The sequence below is a fragment of the Heterodontus francisci genome, chromosome 1 (assembly GCF_036365525.1).
Source record: "Heterodontus francisci isolate sHetFra1 chromosome 1, sHetFra1.hap1, whole genome shotgun sequence".
Lineage (NCBI taxonomy): Eukaryota > Metazoa > Chordata > Chondrichthyes > Heterodontiformes > Heterodontidae > Heterodontus > Heterodontus francisci.
Genome location: NC_090371.1, coordinates 39,606,831 through 39,627,858, shown reverse-complemented (window position 1 = coordinate 39,627,858; position 21,028 = coordinate 39,606,831). Strand labels below are relative to the sequence as shown.

The window sequence follows — 21,028 nt, the reverse complement described above, 5'->3', positions numbered from 1 at the left end:
ACCTGCAATTTTTTTTTTTGAATCATGCCAAGGGATCCTGTACTTCCATCTCAGCAGGAGAACAAGGCCTTGGTTTAACGTCTCATCCAAAAGACAGCATCTCTTGACAATGCAGTGCTCCCTCAGCATTGCACTGAAGTGTTAGCCTCGTTAATATGCTTAGGGTTTGAAGAAACAACCTCTGACTACAACTAGAGCGTTCAACCACCAGCTGTTGAGTGAGATTGGATGCTTTATGCTTGCTCGCTTCAATTTCTTTCACATCTGCTCCCCTACCCCAAAACTTTGAAGCTACGCTACGTAGTGATGCCTTTTGTCCTTTGTTGTTGTAATTGTCTACATGCTATACTACAGCTTTCTTCTCCATCCCCCATTCCCCAAAAGAAGAGAATCAACTGGTGCAATTTTCGTCCATTTGTATAAGGGTCAGTGATAAAGGGACTAAGTGTGACTGAGCAGCAAAAGCTCTCAGTGGACTAGCACGTCACTGGATCACTACATTACAGACAGCTTTTTTCACTTTTTAAACTCTGGAGCATATGTATATTATTTAACTATAACAATTATGATTCCTGCGTTATTTATGGACCAGGGACATTGAACCCTGCAGTGTTTGGTAATGGAGCCAGCCACACACAGGTTGCATTAGTTCTTTGCAAACACTAGTATCTGGGTCTAGCACAGCTGCTCCATTGATTGAGGCCAGATGAGATATTGTGTTTTCAGTGAAGTGTTAAAAGCCTTTGCTCTTCTAGGAGATTGTCTTATCTGTTCTCCACAATTTGCCTTCCTGCCTTGTAGTTACTTTTCTTTATTATTTTTCAGCCAACCAGACATATTGGCTGGAAAAGTTCTGGGAAAAGCTTTTGGAAGGTGCTGGGCCTCTGCGCAACGAGCATATTAGGTGCATTGTTAATTTATCATGGGCATTGAAGACTTTGGAAGTGCTTATGTAACTCTTATAGGGAATAGATATAGCAACACTTAGGCACCACATCTCTCTCTCCTGCTTTGCAACATTGTATCAGAGATGCCATTGAAAATAATACAAAATACAAAAATTTACATTATGGCAGCTGCAATTGCTCCATGAAATGCAACAGTTTTTGATTTCACTGTTTTTGAATTTCATATTTCTTCAATTTTAATTTGTAACATTCAATGTTCAAATGTTTTTTTCCCCAGATGTTTCCTGATGAGTGGAGCTTTTCAGCTTTAAAAATGCGCAACGAGAACGAGTTAAGATAAAAAAAAAATAGCTTTATAGCCTGGTCTATGGATATAATATGCAGTTACAAAACACAGTGGGACTAAGAATCACTTACAATCGAGCTCTGGTTAGAGCATTTTCCACTGTTTCTTGAGAACTTAGGATCTCAAACTGTATTTTTAAGATATAATGCATATTTTCCATAGAAAGAGTGACCACAGAGGTTGAATCCATTATGTCATAATAAACGCTGCCTGTAAATGCCAGAAGCAATGGTGGTGTTCGGGGTCACTCACTGATTGCACTTAAATCTCTGCTGCTCTCCCCAGCCCCACAAGTAACATTAAAAAAAACACATCTCATTTGTGCGATGCAGGTTTCAAATGTACAGCTAGTGCTCTGAGCTAAAGACTACACTGCAAATGAGGGGAAAGCTTGGAAGTGTGCAGGCGTCAAATGGAACTTGATGTTTTATGCATCTGAGACCACAGTACGGAAAATGCCTGTAGGACATTTCTTTTTTAAAATGTCGAACTAAATTAAATGCCAGAAAAAGCACTTTGAACTGAGGGTGGGGTTGTGCAGCTGTGCAGATAGATAATGGATATTTCAGTTGTTGGTTGCGATTCGGAGCACGTCAATTTTTTTTTTTTGTTGCTTGAGTCCAGTGTTCAACAACAAGTGCAGTAAAATATAAATGTGAAATTACCATGCCTGTGGCATAAAGGAAATGCAAAGCAAATAGATCTTGAAAGTGGGGTGCTTTCTATTAGTTAAAAGTTGGGGAAGAAATAGGAAATCCTGCTGCTTTCAGTTTCGGAATGCTGGAAACAGGTTTTAAAGGATAATTCTTTATTGCCAGAATTAAAGTTTGAGGTGAAGGCGGGGTTTAGGGTTAAGTATTTCAGAAACAAAAGATAATGCAGTTTGCATTAAAGGCTTGGCAAATGAAAGCAAAATAAATTTGAAACCTTGCCAAGAGCTTCAGAGAGTCATATTCTCCAGCTGTACAAGAGACATGCCCGGAATTGCCTCAGACTCTTAACCCTGATGTTTGTGGATCCACTTTGATCTTAATCTATAATGAAATGATTATGACCACAATGTAAGAAAAGGTGTGGCTTCCTGAATGGCTACGAAAGTAAATGCGCCAGGTGGTACCAGATCACATGCCGCAGGTTTGATTTTAGTCCTGTGCTGGGTGAGCTGATCGAAGTCGGGGCAGTGGTAGGAGTAATTGGTTCTGCTGCTGGGCCAGGGAGAGGAGAAATTATCAAAGGTTCTTCCTCTGGAGGTGTAGGTGGACATAGGCTGGGGACAGGATCGGGCTTGCATGTGGTCTCCTCCTGACCCATAGGCATGAAATGTTGAATTTTATATTGCTTCTTTCAACTCCTCTCCCCTTTGACCTGTGACATCTCTGGTGTTGCAATTCTGGGACCATACCCTCGCTAGGAAAATTTTAGAATGCTTATGTTTTTTTTTAAAAAATGATGCATACAGTTTAATTTTAAGTCTTAGTTCACTATTGATGATGATTTTTTTGAAGATCAATAATCTATAAGAAAAAAATGGTACAATTGTATTATCCACTTTACCAGAATAACCAGACCATCATTCCTCGAAAGATGACTCTTCACACAGGCACTACCTTTTTGCCCTACCCATTTCACATGACCACTACCTTTCCTCTCCAATTCTGTACTCCTCCCACACAGGTCACAGGGACACTCTATAATGCCGCAGATCGACAGACACTTTTTTTTTCTCCCTGTAAAACCATTCATCCACTTCATGGAGGCCTCTTCCCCCTCCACCTGTGTTCCCTCTAAACTGTGCGGTTGTGCAGCAACCGAAACGCCTCCATGTACGCCGTGCCTAAGTCGGCCCCTTTAATTTGACGCATATGCCCATTTGTGCAATAAAATTTAAAGGGGCTGTCTACTTAAACAAGTCGCCCATGCATTCCTCAAAAATTACAGGGAATGTTGTCCTCCAGCGCCCCACAGTTCATAGAGGCATGCTGTTCCCTCCAACTCTTTCCTTCCTCGCATTATCAGAGCTATTCTTTTCCTCTAAGCCTCTATCCTCCTTCTCCTTCCCCACTGCCCATGCCCCAGTTCACAGAGATGTAGTGCGATTTTAGCAATAACACAGGGATCAACACTTCTGGCTGCTTCAGAAGCTTGACTGGTATTTGAGCATGTCAGAGGTCAAAAGTGGGCCATAATGGCTCAGAATGCCATTCTGCTTTATGATGGCCGCATCTCGCCAGATTCGTTAATGGGAGGGTCTCTGGTGGGAACCACACTGAGTTAGTTACCTGTCCCTTGTGGTAGCATAAGGTCATGGTGATTTTAACTGCCACCCCTCGTCATGCTGCTGATCCACTTCTAGTCTGGAACAGGCAGGAAGTGGGTGGGAAGTGGCTGCTGCACTGTGGAAAATTGTGCAGGCCATGATAAACTGTGGCCAGGAATAGGGATGGTGATCCATGAGGTCTTGTGGCAGAGAGGGGAGAGTCTGAGGCATGGGAACTTTCCCCGTGGAGTCCAGAGGAATGCCCCTGCTCTACCTGGCCTGACCAAAAGTTTAAAATAAAAACTACCTTTTCAGGGCCTCTTCCCGATCCTCCTCAGACCAGCTTCAGCCTGGCTGGAAAGCCACAGCACTTTCCCACTCAGGCCTGAGTTAAGATTGCAGTCAGGACCTGATGCTCTGCTTATTTCGAGATGGACCCACCCAGCTTCAGACTGAAGCCTATGCCACCTACTTACAAGGGCAGGTTAAAGTCAAGATCGGCACAAAGCAGGCGGGGAATTGATGGGTGGAGGTGGGGGTGCATTTTAACTGCCCAGCAGCCTGATGTTGCTGTGTGGGTAGGGTTAAATTCCCTCACTTTGTTGATGATTCCAAGAGAAAATCTAGCGGAAGCAAAATAAGAATTGGCAGGAGGTCCAAGCATTCTGAACCCTTTCAAGTGAGCAGTGAAGGAGTAGGTTTAAAAGTTGAAAATGTGATAAATGTTTGTTAATGGGAGGATTTTTGCAAATAATTTTTGAAAAATGGGCATTGCAACATCTTGAAAATTAACAAATTACCCTTAGAATTTATTATGGGTAATAAACATTGTGGATGGGTGGGGGCGGGTGGGGGGGGGGGGGAGGTGTGGCAATGTTGTAGGAGGTGATGGATTGAATCCCCTTAACCAATCCCACTTTAACCACTCAAGTACATGGAGTATTTGAAACACATGTTCAGTGGAGAATTCTTTTTTTCCTCTCTCTTCTTGGGAGCTGCTGGTATGCTGAGTTCCCTTTCACATTCCATTCTAAAATAGCACTACTCCAGTGAGAAAAATCTAGGGCAAGATAATGTGGAGGTGACAGTTGCTGCCTGCTCCGTGTCCTGACACATGCCAACGAGGGCCTGAAATGCAGCAGAACGGCAGTTTTTCACTGAATATTTTTCAAACAATAAACAATAAAACAAGCAAATAATTCAGGCATGTTACCTATGTTTGTTTTAAAATGCAGTGGCAGTCTGGAATCTGATTTAATTCGCGCAAGCTAAGAGTCAGCAGTGTTGCGAAGTCGTTTATTTTGGCCTGTTTCTAGCTTTCTGTTGCCTGTCTGAAGGCCACATGTCTGACATGTTCAGCCCTGCTTTTGCTGTGCAGGTAGGCTTGAGAGCAGCATTGCGCTTCGGCTACCTTAAACTCCAGAAAGGCTAAAGTATTCTTTTAAATGGTACTATTGGCAGTAAAACAGCAAATAATGTAACAACCATCAGCCAATCAAAATACCTTGATTTAAAATTTAGGGGGAAAATATCCGACCAGCATTCCTGCTGCTTTGCCAAGGTTACTATTTTCTTTGCAGGCTGGATGAAGGGAGGACAGCTGCTCATTTCCACTGAGTTCCAGCCTGGCCTGATTTCACAGCTGCCCACAGGACAAAGAAACACTCAGAAGACTTCAGTTATCCTGTCAGGCTAGATGATTAGGGAAAAAAAAGCTGGTTTGGAGATGTGTTGTACCAAATCTTAGCCAAATTTATCTGCCAAGATAGTACATTTTGGAGGCGTGACAGTGCAATTATGGCTCTCTTTTTTTAAAAAAAATATAGTAATGAAGGATGTTGTAAAAGATGAACAATGGAATGTTTAATACATTTTACAATAACATCGTGCATTCCAACATTAAGAAAAATTCTTCTGGTTTTGAAATGGAAAATGCTTTGTCACAGTCTAATGTGGTATTTGTGGAGTTTCCCAGTTTTCAAAAAGATGGCTCAGATTAAAAAAGAAATATTAGATGATGTGTGCCAAACTTTAAAAAAAAAAAGACACAAAAGACAGCAAAATTAACCAGATGGCATACGGGAGTAGTTTGGAATTTTGGCAGGAAAATGGTTTGTAAATAGCTATAATTGGTTGTCGTCACCGTCTGCAGTTTTTCAGTAAATGAATAAATGAAATCTGTCTATCTAGGCATGCATTTTTCTAACGCCTTCAGTGTTTGCTTATTTTATACTATATTCGCATTGAGCTATGTTTTGCCTAAATATTATTCATAAACTTACGGCTTTGAAACATCATTTACCCCTCTAATTTACTCCCTTTTAATCGATTGCTTTAATATCAGTTGCAAATACTGCGGTGTGGTAACAAAGATGCTAGAAACCTTCTGATACCTCATTCAGATGACCATTCTGCATCTAAATTTAGCATTGGCAAGCTGTTTGACCGTAACCATATTAAAGTCAAACTTGAACTCATAGAATAATAGAAATTACTGTACAAGACATCACATTTATGCTGATGCTAGATCTTCAACTGGAACCATCCTCTTCAATCATATTTTCCTGTCTTTTCCCAATAGCCTTTTATTTACTACTTTATCCAATTCTCATTTAAGTTAGTCTCTGCCTCAATACCCACGTCCTGAAGCATTCCATGTTCTGTTGATCTAATAATCAGGTGTGAAAAAATTTCTAATTCGAAGCTTTCACAATAAGAAAGTACCTGAATTTATATAGTGCTCTATAATGTCTCAAAGAATTGGACAACCAGTGGACTACTTTTGAAGTGCAGTCACTTTTGTTAAGTGGGTAAATGCAGCAGGTCATTTTTAGTTTAGTTTAGAGATACAGCACTGAAACAGGCCCTTCGGCCCACCGAGTCTATGCCGACCATCAACCACCCATTTATACTAATCCCATATTGGCGCGTATCCATTGTCTCTCGAGATAAGGAGGCCCAAAAGAAAGAAAGAAAGAATATTCCTACCACATCCCCACCTGTCCCTATATTTCCCTACATTCTACCTATACTAGGGGCAATTTATAATGGCCAATTTACCTATCAATTTACGCACAATAAGCTCCAGCAAATATCAACTTGCATTTATATAGGGCCTTTGACATAGTAACTTATCCCACAGCACTTCAGAGGAGCATTATCGAACAAAAGACGCTGAACCACATGAGATGTTAGGGCAATCTTGGTCAAAGAGGTAGGTTTTAAGGATCATCTTAAAGGAAGAGAGAGAGGCGGAGAGGTTTAAAGAGGAAATTTCAGAGTTTAGCATCTAGGCAGCTGAAGGCATGGCCGGCGTTGATGGAATGATTTAGATTGGGGATGTGCAAGAGCTGCATGGGAACTGAATTGATTGTTGGGCTGGAGAAGGTAACTGAGATAGAGAGGGATGAAGTAGTGGAGGGACATAAAAATGAGGAGTACTTTAAAATCAAGGTGAGACAGCAAATAATCAGCGTCCAGTGATTTTGGTTAATGTAGGAATGTAGGCTCAGACAGTGGAAGAACTGCTGAATCTTTGAATAGTGCCATGGTATCTTTGATGTCCACTTGAGCAACAGATGGGATTTGGTTTAATGTCTCATCTCAGGGTATACTGCACTGAAGTATGTGCTCAAGCCCATAATGGGACTTGAACCCACATTCTTCTGATTCTGAGTTGGCTAACTGAGCCAAGATGACATTTGACATTTTTAAAAAACCTCCTTAATCACCTCTTGACCATTAGTGACCAACATAATTCTTTTCTGGCCTGCTTTGCAACAAAGGTCATTGGATAGCAGTGAAGGGTGGAAACTGTGTGCATCTTTACTGGTGTCTGTCGACCAGTGTAACAAGCCATTTAGTGAGCTATTGGTGGCAAGAAAATTAATTCTCAATAAACGTCAGCTTTTTGACAAGATTCTTTGTTTTGATCTTTGCCACTTAGTTTTCTAAAATAATTTTTTGGTGCAGTTAATATACAGTACAGATTCACTTTGCCTAAAGTAGATTCATGATTGTTTGTCTCTAATTAAATCTTGATGGCATTCCGACGTATGATCACACAAACAAATACATTTTATGAGCAGTTGAAGCCTCTACAGCTGTACTAGAAGTTAGATTGTGAAAGTGATGAACTGCTTTAATTCACATCTACATTTGGCAGATTTACTCCATGTAGTGGGTGAACAACATCTGTGTATATTTATAGATTAGATTAGAGATACAGCACTGAAACAGGCCCTTCGGCCCACCGAGTCTGTGCCGAACATCAACCACCCATTTAGACTAATCCCATATTCCCACCAAACATCCCCACCTGTCCCTATATTTCCCTACCACCTACCTGTACTAGTGACAATTTATAATGGCCAATTTACCTATCAACCTGCAAGTCTTTTGGCTTGTGGGAGGAAACCGGAGCACCCGGAGAAAACCCACGCAGACACAGGGAGAACTTGCAAACTCCACACAGGCAGTACCCAGAATCGAACCCGGGTCCCTGGAGCTGTGCGGCGCTAACCACTGCGCCACTGTGCCGCCCTAGATCTTTAACTTTGTTTATTGTGCCTATAGGTAGTTTCTGGCATTGCTTTTAAACCAGTTTAAATTATCTTTGATTTTACATGTAAAATCATATAAACTGTTCTGTATTGAATCTCGTTGCATCAACCAATGCATTGCAGCTTCTTGTGCAGCTTTTTTGTTGAAATTTCTTACCAGTAACTTGCAGTTATAAACTGTAATTCTTAATATTTATTTACATCTGTAATACATCTGATGTAATTCAAGTGCCAGTCATGGCTGAATAGCACTGTTGCCTCCCAGTCCGAAGGTTGTGGGTTCAAGTCTTGTTCCAGAAACTTGAGCACAAAGTCTAGGCTGACCCTCCAGTGCAGTACTGAGGGATCGCTACACTGTCAGAGGTGCCGTCTTTCGAATGAGACGTTAAACCAAGGCCCCTCAGGTGGAAGTGAAAGACCACATGACATTACTTCATTGAAGAGCAGCGGAGTTCCCCCTGGTGTCCCTCAAAACAATCACGAAAATGAGATGAGCTGGTTATGATCAGGTCGTTGTTAGTGGGAGCTTGCTGTGCACAAATTGGCTGCCGCATTTCCTACATTACAACCATGACTATATTTCAAAAGTACCTCTTGGCTGTAACTTTGGGACAGATGTTCTGAGGTTGTGAAAGCTGTCATGTAACTGCAAGTATTTCTTTTTCTTTCCATTGGAAAAAAAGCCCTGCATTTTGTTATGAATGAATGCAGCAAACTTTGTTTATTGTTCTGGGGTTTCAAACTGGAGAAAATAATTTGGTGGTCTGCACTGCATTGATGTACCTCAGGTTTTGTGTGTAGTCATTGGAGCCAACTTGAACTTTAATGGCATGTTGTGAGGTGAGGTGGGGTGGGTGGTGTAACACTAGTATCAGCTGTTTCACCAGTGTCAGACTGCGAGCAATCCACTTGTGATATACTGATGAGAAAGGAATCATGACAACTTTTTATTCAAAAGGCTTTTGAACTTTACACATTTGCAAAGGTTTTCATAAAATGACAAAACAGCCTATTGGTTTTAGATAAACTTAAATAAGAACTGCCCAGATATGACCACTGGGGAGAGGCAATGGCAAATTTAGTTTTCTTTCACATCACTTTTGAAGTAAATTCGGAATCCTGCACCAAACAGGCCTTACTCCAAAGTGCATTCTACTGTAGCAGATTCCAATAATAAGTATGAGTAAGCGGGGTCGGGGCGGGGGGAGGTTGTTATTTGTTCAACCTGCAGTTCAAACATCACAATGTTAAACCCTTTTATATAATTCCACTCATTTTGGCATCGCTATCCATTTGAGAAGGGCATTCCAGGTATTAATCACTCTCTTTTGTGAAAAACAGTACTTCCTGACAACAGTACTGAGCTTGCTTATTACTAGCACACCTATGTAAACTAGGGAGACCCTTGTGCTATAGTTATGGTGTAACTTGAAATAGTTCACCATCTTTTCTGTACCATTAAATCTCGTATTTTATACGCATCAAGCAAGCCATCTCTCATTTACCTCCTTCAAGGATGAAGAGTCTGTAGCTTTAGGCGCTAATTTTAGCTTCCCTTTTGGGAACAGGGCAGGTTCGGGTCAGACATCCCTTTTACACCTGCTCGATCTTCTATTCCATTAACCCAAACTTGACCTGGTACGTTGGACAGGTTAGATTAAAATCTGCACTTGAGGTTTTTTTTTAACCTTTCTTGACAATGCAGTTCTCTCACACTAGGCTCTTCTGTGCTTATTTTAATGATTCATATGAATTTCTTGTCTCTCTGACCAGGAATAAACCACTCGAGGTGAAGTATGCAGTGGTTTCCCAGGGGTCGGCATTAAGACAAATACCTCTTTGACATACATTAATGAAATGGAGGTATGGGGCACAAAATTTCAAAGTTTGCAGATAACACAAAACCTGGAAATATAGTGAACTGTGAGAAGGATAGTAGCAGACTTCAGGAGGATATAGACTGGTGAAATGGGAAGACATTTGGCAGATTAAATTTAATGCAGGAAAGTGTGAAGTAATGCATCTTGGTGGGAAGAATGACATCCTCACACTTGTACGCTACTGATTTGGTAATGTCGCTCCACATCTCTGATTGCTGCTTTGTAATGTCTGGATGTGCTATGTGTTGAATCTCCTATCAATCCCAGATCTCTTTCAAGCTCTCTAATAATTAATTCAGCATCACAAGTTTTATCCAAGGAATGGATGTTGCAGGTTCCGGGATTTAGATGTTTCAGTAAGAACAGAGAAGATGGTAACAGAGGGGGGTGTGGCATTGTTAATCAAGGAGAGTATTACAGCGACAGAAAGGACGTTTGAGGACTCGTCTACGGAGGTAGTATGGGCCGAGGTTAGAAACAGGAGAGGTGAGGTCACCCTGTTGGGAGTCTTTTATAGACCTCCAAATAGTTCCAGAGATGTAGAGGAAAGGATAGCGAAGATGATTCTCGACAGGGGCGAGAGTAACAGGGTAGTTGTTATGGGGGACTTTAACTTTCCAAATATCGACTGGAAATACTATAGTTCGAGTACTTTAGATGGGTCAGTTTTTGTCCAGTGTGTGCAGGAGGGTTTTCTGACACAGTATGTAGACAGGCCAACCAGGGGCGTTGCCACATTGGATTTGGTACTGGGTAATGAACCCGGCCAGGTGTTAGATTTAGATGTAGGTGAGCACTTTGGTGATAGTGATCACAATTCGGTTAGGTTTACCTTAGCGATGGGCAGGGACAGGTATATGCCGCAGGGCAAAAATTATAGCTGGGGGAAATGAAATTATGATGCGATTAGGCAAGATTTAGGATGCGTAGGATGGGGAAGGAAACTGCAGGGGATGGGAACAATCGAAATGTGGAGCTTATTCAAGGAGCAGCTACTGCGTGTCCTTGATAAGTATGTACCTGTGAGGCAGGGAGGAAGTTGTCGAGCGAGGGAGCCGTGGTTTACTAAAGAAGTTGAAGCGCTTGTCAAGAGGAAGAAGAAGGCTTATGTTAGGATGAGACGTGAAAGCTCAGTTAGGGCGCTTGAGAGTTACAAGCTAGCCAGGAAGGATCTAAAGGGAGAGCTAAGACGAGCAAGGAGAGGACACGAGAAGTCATTGGCGGATAGGATCAGGGAAAACCCTAAGGCTTTCTATAGGTATATCAGGAATAAAAGAATGACTAGAGTTAGATTATGGCCAATCAAGGATAGTAGTGGGAAGTTGTGTGTGGAATCAGAGGAGATAGGGGAAGTGTTAAATGAATATTTTTCGTCAGTATTTACAGTAGAGAAAGAAAATTTAGAATTTAGAACATTACAGCGCAGTACAGGCCCTTCGGCCCTCGATGTTGCGCCGACCTGTGAAACCATCTGACCTACACTATTCCATTTTCATCCATATGTCTATCCAATGACCACTTAAATGCCCTTAAAGTTGGCGAGTCTACTAATGTTGCAGGCAGGGCAGTATTTCTGAGATCACCCAGTTGCCAACAAACCAATGTTCAGCCTTATAGATATTCAAACACGCCATGAACTGCAACAATTTCCTTTATCTGAGCGACTTTGATGTAAGCAAACAGCTCTGATCTTTTAGCGTTAACCTGAAGTAAACTGAGATACTTCAGATCTAAGTGCAAATGTAGTCAGGCTAACAGATGGAACTCCCGCCTGAGATTGAATGCCTCGTTTTTTTTCCCCTGTATATAATTGTGGAGAGGGACACGGGAGATACTTGATCTATGCAACTAAATTCAAAAAGATGTGCCCTTTATCAGTCTGTATTGGATAAAAGTCCCCACAGTATTGAATTTGACTTGTATACCATAGTCATTTTAACTTGTATTGAGCCAGAACCTGCATGGAACAGTGGAGAGAGAGAAGGTGCAACGACAGGACAAGAGGACAACTTGAGTTGAAAATAGATTACTGATGCAACAAACTGCTGTCATGAGAAACCAGTCTGAAAAATTCAACTGAAGTCTTTATAGGAAACTTCTGTTAACTTAAATAAAGGCAGAAAATGCTGGAAATAGTCAGCTGGTCTGGCAGCAGTTGTGGAGAGGACCATGATAGGGTTCCCCTGGTCCTCACCTTCCACCCCACCCTGTAATCAACCGATCATCCGTCACCACCTCCAGCATGAAGCTACCACCAAACACCTCTTCCTCTTTCCTTTCAGCATTCCGAAGGGACTGTTCGCACCAGGACACCCTAAATCACCCCCAACAACCCCTCCCCTTCCCATGGGACCTTTTTTTTTATGCAAGCAAAGGAGATGCAACGAATGCCGTTTTACCTCCTCTCTCCTCACCATTCAAGGCCTGAAACGCTGCTTCCAAGTTAAACAGAGATTTACATGTACTTTTTTCAATTTAAATGCTATATTTGCTGCTTACAATGTGGTCTGCTCTACATTGGGTGACCATTTTGTAGAACACCTCTGTTCAGTCCACAATCTCGACCCCGGGATACCGGTTGCCTGTTATTTTAATTCTCGACCTTGCTCTCACACTGACCTCTCTCCTTCGCCTACTGTAGGGCGCCAATGAAGCTCAACGCAAGCTCAAGGAAAGCACCTCATCTTTCGATAAAGCACTTAACAGCTTTCTGGTCTCAACACCGAGCTCAGCAATTTCAGACAGTAATCTCTGCCCCCATTTTGTTGCCTTTTTTTTTAAACATATTTTTCTCTTTTTGTTTTGGATAGCAGCACACTTCCTCTAGGCATGTCTTTTCTTTGTTTCTTTTCTTGCCCCATCATCACTTCCTTTGGTCCTGTATGACTAACTCTTCTGTCATTTAATCTCTCCTGTCTGCCACCCTATCACAGACCTTCCCTTTTGTTCCTTTTCCCACCCTCCCCTTTCTCAAAACCCATTCCATTTCTAACCTTTCCCAGTCCTGATGAGTCATCGACCTGAAATGCTGGGCTGAATTTTCATTTGCAGGAGGGTGCGCGCTTTGAAAATTGTGTTCCCAGACGGCGTCACTGGAACTTGATACAATTTTCAAAGGTGGGGGGTGGGGGTGGGGGAGAGCCTGGAACTTGCTTGCTTCCGGTTAATGCTTCATTAAGTTTCTTGAGAATCATGTAAACAAGCCAGGAGGTGATTTTCAAATCCAAAATCACCAAACCTAATCAGTCCAGAGCATGTTGGTATGCAGCTGTCCGGTCCAATCTGGGAAGCTGCAAAGTCGTCTTAAAACTGGAAAAATTTTTGCGACCAGTGTTTGGCTGCGAGATTGGGCGCAGTATCATCTGCCTGGCCGTTTGGCCAATTCTCTGAGCGTTGAGGCTTTTGCTGCTCCAAATTCCTGCCACCTCTCGTGTAAGGCAGTGGCAGGCCCAACATGGCTCCAAAAGGCATCTTCCTCCTCCTTGCAGAGCTTGGCGCCACTGGGCGCTGAGTTCACCTCCTGCTCAATTAGGACATTAACATTTGAAGATTGCACTGCATAATAGATGCAGAAGTAGCACGGGGTGGGGACCTGGAAATTATCCAGGCGTTGGGTCCCTGACCCTGATTTGGAAATCCAGCTCGTTAACTCTGTTTCTCTATCCACAAATGCTGTCAGACCTGAGTATTTCCAGCATCTGCTGTATTTTGCTTGTGTTCTTTTTACTTAATGTTTTCACAGTACATAAATTGAGGCTACACGTGTACATGTCTACATTTAATACTTGCAATTAGGATTTTCATTTTCAAGTTTAATTGAAACCAAAACAACTCTATTGCATATGGATTTCCTCTTTTGGGTATAGGGAAGGTACATGATCAGTTCAGGCAACCTGCCTTGAAAATGAGACAAATCTCATTTTTTATGTCTTAAATTCAGAACCAGTACATAGAAAACAGAAACGTTTAAAATTGTTTTCATTTCAAACTGCTAGTGTTGATTGACTAATAATGAAATTCACTGCAACACTGTTCATCTCTAATATAACGGTATACAGAAATGTCTATAACACCGCAAGCCAGAAGCTTTGGGAGAACAGTCGGCCTCTTGTTTGAGTTTGAGGACCTAAATCATAAATACACAATTCACTTCAGTTCCATCGTTTGTTTATCAATGTCATGTCTGCTTTCTCTAAATTAAGTTCTGTTTAGAACTGTGACAGCAGTTGACAATACCTTGTATTTTGCATTGCAGCAGCTGGCCTGAATGGCCTGCTTCAGTGCTATAAATTCTTTGCATTGCATATCTGAGGGTTGGGTTGGAATATTGGACAATGGATGTTATTGGGTGCCTGAAATCTGAGAGGGAATTTTATTCCTTCTGTCTGGTAGGAACCAGACGCAACGCAAGATGCAATCCAAGCAGTGGACTTGCAGCTTGCTTCCTGCCCCATGGCCATTTTAATGCCACTTTTCTCTTGTGTGGTTGATGTGCCCTCTTGACTCAGACTTATCTCATATTCCATTCAGGGTCTGATTGACCAATGTGATTTCAATTACTTCATGAGAACAATCGTAGTGGGCATTTTGCTCAGTAAATCTGGGCACCCAGTGGAGGCCCTGTCTGGTATTGTTGTGGCCGCACAAAGGAAATTTGGGCTGCTGCCACCTTGAGCCCCCCCAAATTCCCCCATACAGAAACCTCCCAAGTCACAGTCCTCCACCTCCTCCTCCCCCCTCAACACCCCCAAATGAAGCCTTACCTTGCAGCCTCTGGGCTGCCCGATATTAGGAGACCCAAAACCAGTGGGCTGCCTCTGGGTGACTACTTTTGGCTGGCAGGATGTTTGAGGCCTGAATGTTAAATGGACTGGGGCCTCCCCACTGCAGTTTCGTATAGAGTGACCTGCAGATGTTTCCACCAGGAGTTAAAAATACTCTTGGGCTGGATTTAGACATCATCTGATTTATTCTGTAATTCAGTGTATAGAAATACAAGTGTTAATTTCTGACACATTTTGTCTATATTTAGCATTTATTTTGAATTACACAACCTTCTGGCTGTAAAAAGTCATTTTATAAGACCATAAATAATGGAGACTTTTTTTGGTGGTGTGAAGCTTTTGCAACACCCACATCTTGGCGAAAGGAAAAAAAAGTACATAAGTGTATTACCAATCTAGCTGTGGAAAATTGACTTTGTGAAGCTTCTGGCCCGTTTTGCAGGAGCAAATTATACTGGTTGCTATGGTGAAATGGTAGCCCAGCGTTGTGACCCTCTGATGTTTCTCTGTTTAGCCCTAAGCAAACAGTCTGAGGCAAGTTATAAGGTTCATTTACTGTCTGCATTAAGTTATGGAACTGACAGAAAAATGTTCTGTGCTCAAGCATGAAATTTTTCAGTATTTTGATTTTTATTAACACACAGACTTGTGTTAAATTTTCTTTGTTTTAAAGATAAATTATTTGAGAATGTTAGAAAATTTGACAGCTAAGATGGACCTTTTCCAAGATGATCCGTTGTTTTTGGCAGAGCTGGTCTACGTGTCCTTTTATTAATTACTGTAGCTGGATTTCTGTCCTTTTGTGCCTTGCTCTTCTTGGTCACAGAGAAAAGAATTAGTGATTAAGAACTAAGGTCAGCAGAAGAAATTGTGGTTGCAGGACATGGAAGAGTGCAAATACTTTTGGAAGATATTGCATTCGAAGTGTGGAGCTTTGTAAATGACATCTTTTAGTAGTGACGAGGTTAGACCATTTCAAAATACTAACCTCACCGTTTCTATTAGGTTTACTGCAGTATTTGTGCACCAAAAATGAAATGGAGTCTTTGGTGTAACACTTAAGAATATATCCTAACTTTTTAGATCATTGTAAGTTTTTAATATTTTTATTTCATTCTAATGGTTTAGTATTCTGGGTACACTGACAATACTGTTGATTCCTCCGCTGTCTCTGATTTGTCATGCTGTTTGTCTGACATCCAATAGTGGATGTCATAGAAATGCCCTCCAGCTAAATATTGGGAAGAACAATGCCATTGTCTTTGGTCCCTGCCCCAAACTCGTTCCCCGGCCACCGTTTCTATCCCTCTGCCTGGTCACCTGTCTGAAGCTGAGCCAGACCTCCTTGTCGTACTTGACCCAGAGATGAGCTACCAACTACATAGCCACCCTATCGGCCAGACAGCCTACTTTCACCTCTAACATAACTCCACCCCTGCCTTAGCTCATCTGCTGTTGAAACCCTCATCCATGCCTTTGTTATCTCTAGGCTTGACTATTCCAATGCTATCCTGGCTGGCCTTCTGTCTTCCACTTGTGCTCATCCAAGATTCGGTATCTTAACTTGCGCCAAGTCCTATCACTCCTGTGCTTGCTAACCTACACTGACTCCCCATCTGACAATGCCTTCATTTTAAAATTCTCATCCTTATTTTCAAATTCTTCCAAGGCCTCGTCTCTCTATCTCTTTAACTCCTCCAGTTCTATAACCCTTTGAGATCTCTGTGCTCCGATCCTGGCATCTTGCACAGACCCAATTTTTAATTGCTGCACCACTGGTGGTCGTGCCTTAGAAACATATAGAAACATAGAAAATAGGAGCAAAAGTAGGCCCTTCGGCCCTTCAAGCCTGCTCCGCCATTCATTATGATCGTGGCTGATCACCCAACTCAGTAACCTGTTCCCGTTTTCTCCCCATAGCCTTTGATCCCTTTCGACCCAAGAGCTATATCTAACTCCTCCTTGAAAACATGCAATGTTTTGGCCTCAGCTTTCTGTGGTAGCGAATTCCACAGGCTCATCACTCTCTCTGGGTGAAGTAATTCCTCCTCATCTCAGTCCTGAAAGTTTTACCTCATTTCCTTAGACTATGACCCCTGGTTCTGGACTCCCCCACCATTGTGAACATCCTTCCTGCATCTACCCTGTCAAGTCCTGTTAGAATTTTATAGGTTTCTTTGAGATTCCCCCCTCACTGTTCTGAACTCTGGCGAATATAATCCTAACCGACCCAGTCTCTCCTCATACGTCAGTCTTGCCATCCCAGGAATCAGTCTGGTAAACCTTCGCTGCACTCTCTATAGCAAGAAGATCCTTCCTCAGATAAGGAGACCAAAACTGCACACAGTATTCCAGGTGTGGCCTCACCAAGGCCCTGTATAATTGCAGCAAGACATCCCTGCTCCTGTACTCTAATCCTCACACTATGAAGGCCAACATACCATTTGCCTTTTTTACTACCTCTTGCGCCTGCATGCTTACCTTCAGCGACTGGTGTATGAGAACAACCAGGTCTCACTGCATATTCCCCTCTCTCAGCTACCTTGGCCCTAAGCTCTGGAATTCCCTTGCTAAACCTTGCCACCTCTGAACCACTCACTCCTCCTTTAACATGTTCCATAGAACCTACCTCTTTGGCCATGTGTTTGGTCATCTTCCCTGATATTGCCTTCTGTGGCTGAATGCCAGATTTTTATTGATACAGTTCGTGCTAAGCTCCTTGGGGTACTTTGCTATGTCTAGGGTGCTATATAAAAGCAGGTTGTTGTTTGTATGTTTAACATTTTAATTTCATTTTATGGTTCAGTATTGTAGAAATGTGCAGAAAATAATTTTGGGGATTAGTAGCTGATGAAAATTTAACATTTTGGAAACTGCAAGGGGCATGCCAAAGGTTAAGTAACTTTTAAAGACTTTGCAATAAAACAGAAAACTAATAATCATAATTCATGCACTGTGTACTTGGAGTACTGCGCACAATCTGGCTTTCATATTACAAAAAGGATATAGAAATACTGCAGAAGTGCAGAAAAGATTTTAAAAATGATAACCAGAACTGAGAGGGTACAGCCATTAGAGAACACTGAACATGCTAGTATAATAAAAGCAAAATACTGCAGATGCTGGAAATCTGAAATAAGACCAAAAAGTGCTGGAAATACTCAGCAAGTCTGGCAGCATCTGTGGAGCGAGAGAGAGAAGCAAAGTTAACGTTTCAGGTCCGTGACCTTTCATCAGAACTGGCAAAGGTTAGAAATGTAATAGGTTTTCAGCAAATATAGTGGGGTAGGGCAAAAGAGAACAAATGGGAAGGTGTTGCTCGGACAGAGGGTCACAGAATAACTGACAAGGAGGTCATGGGGCAAAGACACAGGGTGTGTTCATGGTGTGGTGAAAGACAAAGTGTTAGTGCAGGGAGGGTGTTAAATGACAGAATAATGAAAGCCCTACCCAAAAGCAAAAACATGAAAAAAAGTGGGCAGGCATATGGTAAGAAACCTGTAATGATGAAACAAACTAAAATAAAATGAAATAAAAAATACGAAGTAAAACTTTTTTTAAAAAAAGGGGTGGGGGGGCCAGTCATGCTCCGAAATTATTGAACTGAATGTTCAGTCCGGTAGGCTGCAGCGTGCCTAATCAGTAAATTTCACTGGAACACAGCAGCAATCTCAGGACAGAGATGTGGGCATAAGAGCAGGTGGGTGTGTTGAAATGGCAAGTAACAGGAAGCTTGGGGGTCATGTTTTCGGACTGAGCAGAGGTGTTCCGCAAAGTGGTCACGCAGTCTGCGTTTGGTCTCCCCAATGTGTGCAGCGAATACAGTATATTAAATTGAAAGAAGTGCAGGTAAATCGCTGCTTCACCTGAAAGGAGTGTTTGGGGCCTTGAGGAGAGAGGAGGTAAAAGTGCAGATATTACACCTCCTTTACTTGTACTTTTCAATTTAGTTATACTGTATTCACTGCTCGCAATGTGGTGAGCATTGCGGGCAAGGCCAGCATTTGTTTCCCTCCCTAATTGTCCTTGAGAAGACGGTGGTGAGCAGCCTTCTTGAACTGCTGCAGTCCATCTGGTGTAGGTACACCCACAGTGCTATTAGGAAGGGAGTTCCAGGATTTTGACCCAGGGACAGTGAAGGAACGGCGATATAGTTCCAAGTCAGGATGGTGTGTGACTTGGAGGGGAACCTGCAGGTGGTGATGTTCCCATGAATCTGCTGTCCTTGTCCTTCTAGTGGTAGAGGTCATGGGTTTGGAAGGTGCTGTCGAAGGAGTCTTGGTGAGTTGCTGCAGTGCATCTTGTAGATGGTACATACTGCTACCACTGTGTGCTGGTGGTAGAGGGAGTGAGTGTTTAAGGTGATGGATGGGGTGCTGATCAAGCAGGCTGCTTTGTCCTGGATTGTGTCGGGCTTTTTGAGTGTTGGAGCGACACTTGTCCAGGTAAGTGGAGAGTATTCCATCACACTCCTGACTTGTGCTTTATAGATGGTAGACAGGCTTTGGGGAGTCAGGAGGTGAGTTACTCAGAATTCCCACCCTCTGACCTGCTCTTGTAGCCACAGTATTTATGTGGCTGGCCCTGTTCATTTTCTAGTTAATGGTAATCCTCAGGATGTTGATTGTGGGGGATTCAGCGATCGTAATGCCGTTGTACATCAAGGAGAGATGATTAGATTCTCTCATGTTGAAGATGGTCATTGCCTGACACTTTTGTGGCACGACTATTACTTTCCACTTCTCAGCCCAAGCCTGAATGTGTCCACGTCTTTCTGCATGTTGACACATAGCGTTCAGTATCTGAGGAGCTACGAATGGTACTGAACATTTGTGCAATCATCAGCGAACATCCGCACTTCTGACCTTATGATGGAGGGAAGATCATTGATGAAGCAGCTGAAGATGGTTGGGCCGAGAGCACTACTAGGCTTTAAGCAAGTGAAAGGGGGAGTGTGGGGCAAAAAGAACAGAAGGGAAGGTCTGTGGTAGGGTGGAGGGCAGGGGAGATTAAATGAGAAAAGGGTTGATGATGCAAGGCCAAAGGGAGTGGTAATGGGACAAATAAAGAAGCAACATTTGTCTAGAGGAGGTGTGAATGGCAGGATCATGAATACTTTTTTTTTATTCATTCATGGGATGTGGGCGTCGCTGGCCAGGCCAGCATTTATTTTCCATCCCTAATTGCCCTTACTGAGTGGCTGGCTAGGCTATTTCAGAGGGCATGTAAGAGTCAACCACATTGCTGTGGCTCTGGAGTCCTATGCAGTCCAGACTAGGTAAGGACAGCATATTTCCTTCCCTAAAGGACATAAGTGAACCAGATGGGTTTTTACAACAATCGACAATGGTTTCATGGCCATCATTAGACTAGCTTTTAATTCCAGATTTATTAATTGAATTCAAATTCCACCTTCTGCTGTGGTGGGATTTGAACCCATTGCTACAGAGCAATACCCTGGGTCTCTGGGTTACTAGTCCAGTGACAATACCACTACGCCACCGACTCCCTGGCATCTGAAGGCAAAAGAAAAGGAAAAGAGAGAAAACTTAACCAGCTAAGAAAAAGGAAACAAAATGAATTAGAGGTGACTATCTAAAATGTCGAACTCCGTATTGAATGCAGAAAGCTGTAAAGTGCCCAGTCAAAAGATGAGGTTCTGTTCCTAAAGCTTGTGTTGAGCTTCATTGGAATACTGCAGGAGGCTGAGGACAGAAAGTTTGTAGTGGGCGCAAGGTGTAAAATTAAAATTATGGGTGACTGGTAGCTCAGGCTCATGCTTGCAGACTGAACGGAGGTATTCCATAAAGCGGTCACCCAATCTGCGTTTGGTTACCCTGGCATAGAGGAGACCACATTATGAGCTGTGAATACAGTATACTAAATTGAAGGAAGTACACGTAAATCACTGTTTCACCTGGAAGAGTGTTTGGGGACTTAGACGATGAGAGAGGAGGTGAAAAGCCAGCTGTTGCATCTCCTGCGCTTGCATGGAAGAGTGCCATGGGAAGGGGGAGAGTGTTGGGGGTTACTGAGGAGTGGACTAGGGTATCGTGGAAGGAACAGTCCCTTTGGAATGCTGAAAGGGGAGGGAAGGAAAAGATGTGTTTGGTAGTGGCATCATGCTGGAGATGGCAGAAATTGTGAGGATGATCTGAAATGGAGGCTGGTGCATGGAAAGTGAGGACAAGGGGAACCCTTTCGTGGTTCTGAGAGAGAGGCGAAGGGGTGAGGGAGCAGAGTGAGTGAAATGGAACAAACACGATCGAGGGACCTGTCGGCCAGTATGGC

At 42.7% G+C, this 21,028-nt stretch overlaps 1 protein-coding gene across 14 annotated transcripts in view; it reads left to right on the top strand.

The window, feature by feature from the left end:
- The window catches only part of ctbp1 (C-terminal binding protein 1), a 365,789-nt gene that overhangs the window by 255,253 nt on the left and 89,508 nt on the right, over nucleotides 1–21,028 (top strand). The gene's annotated exons all lie outside the window — the stretch shown is intronic.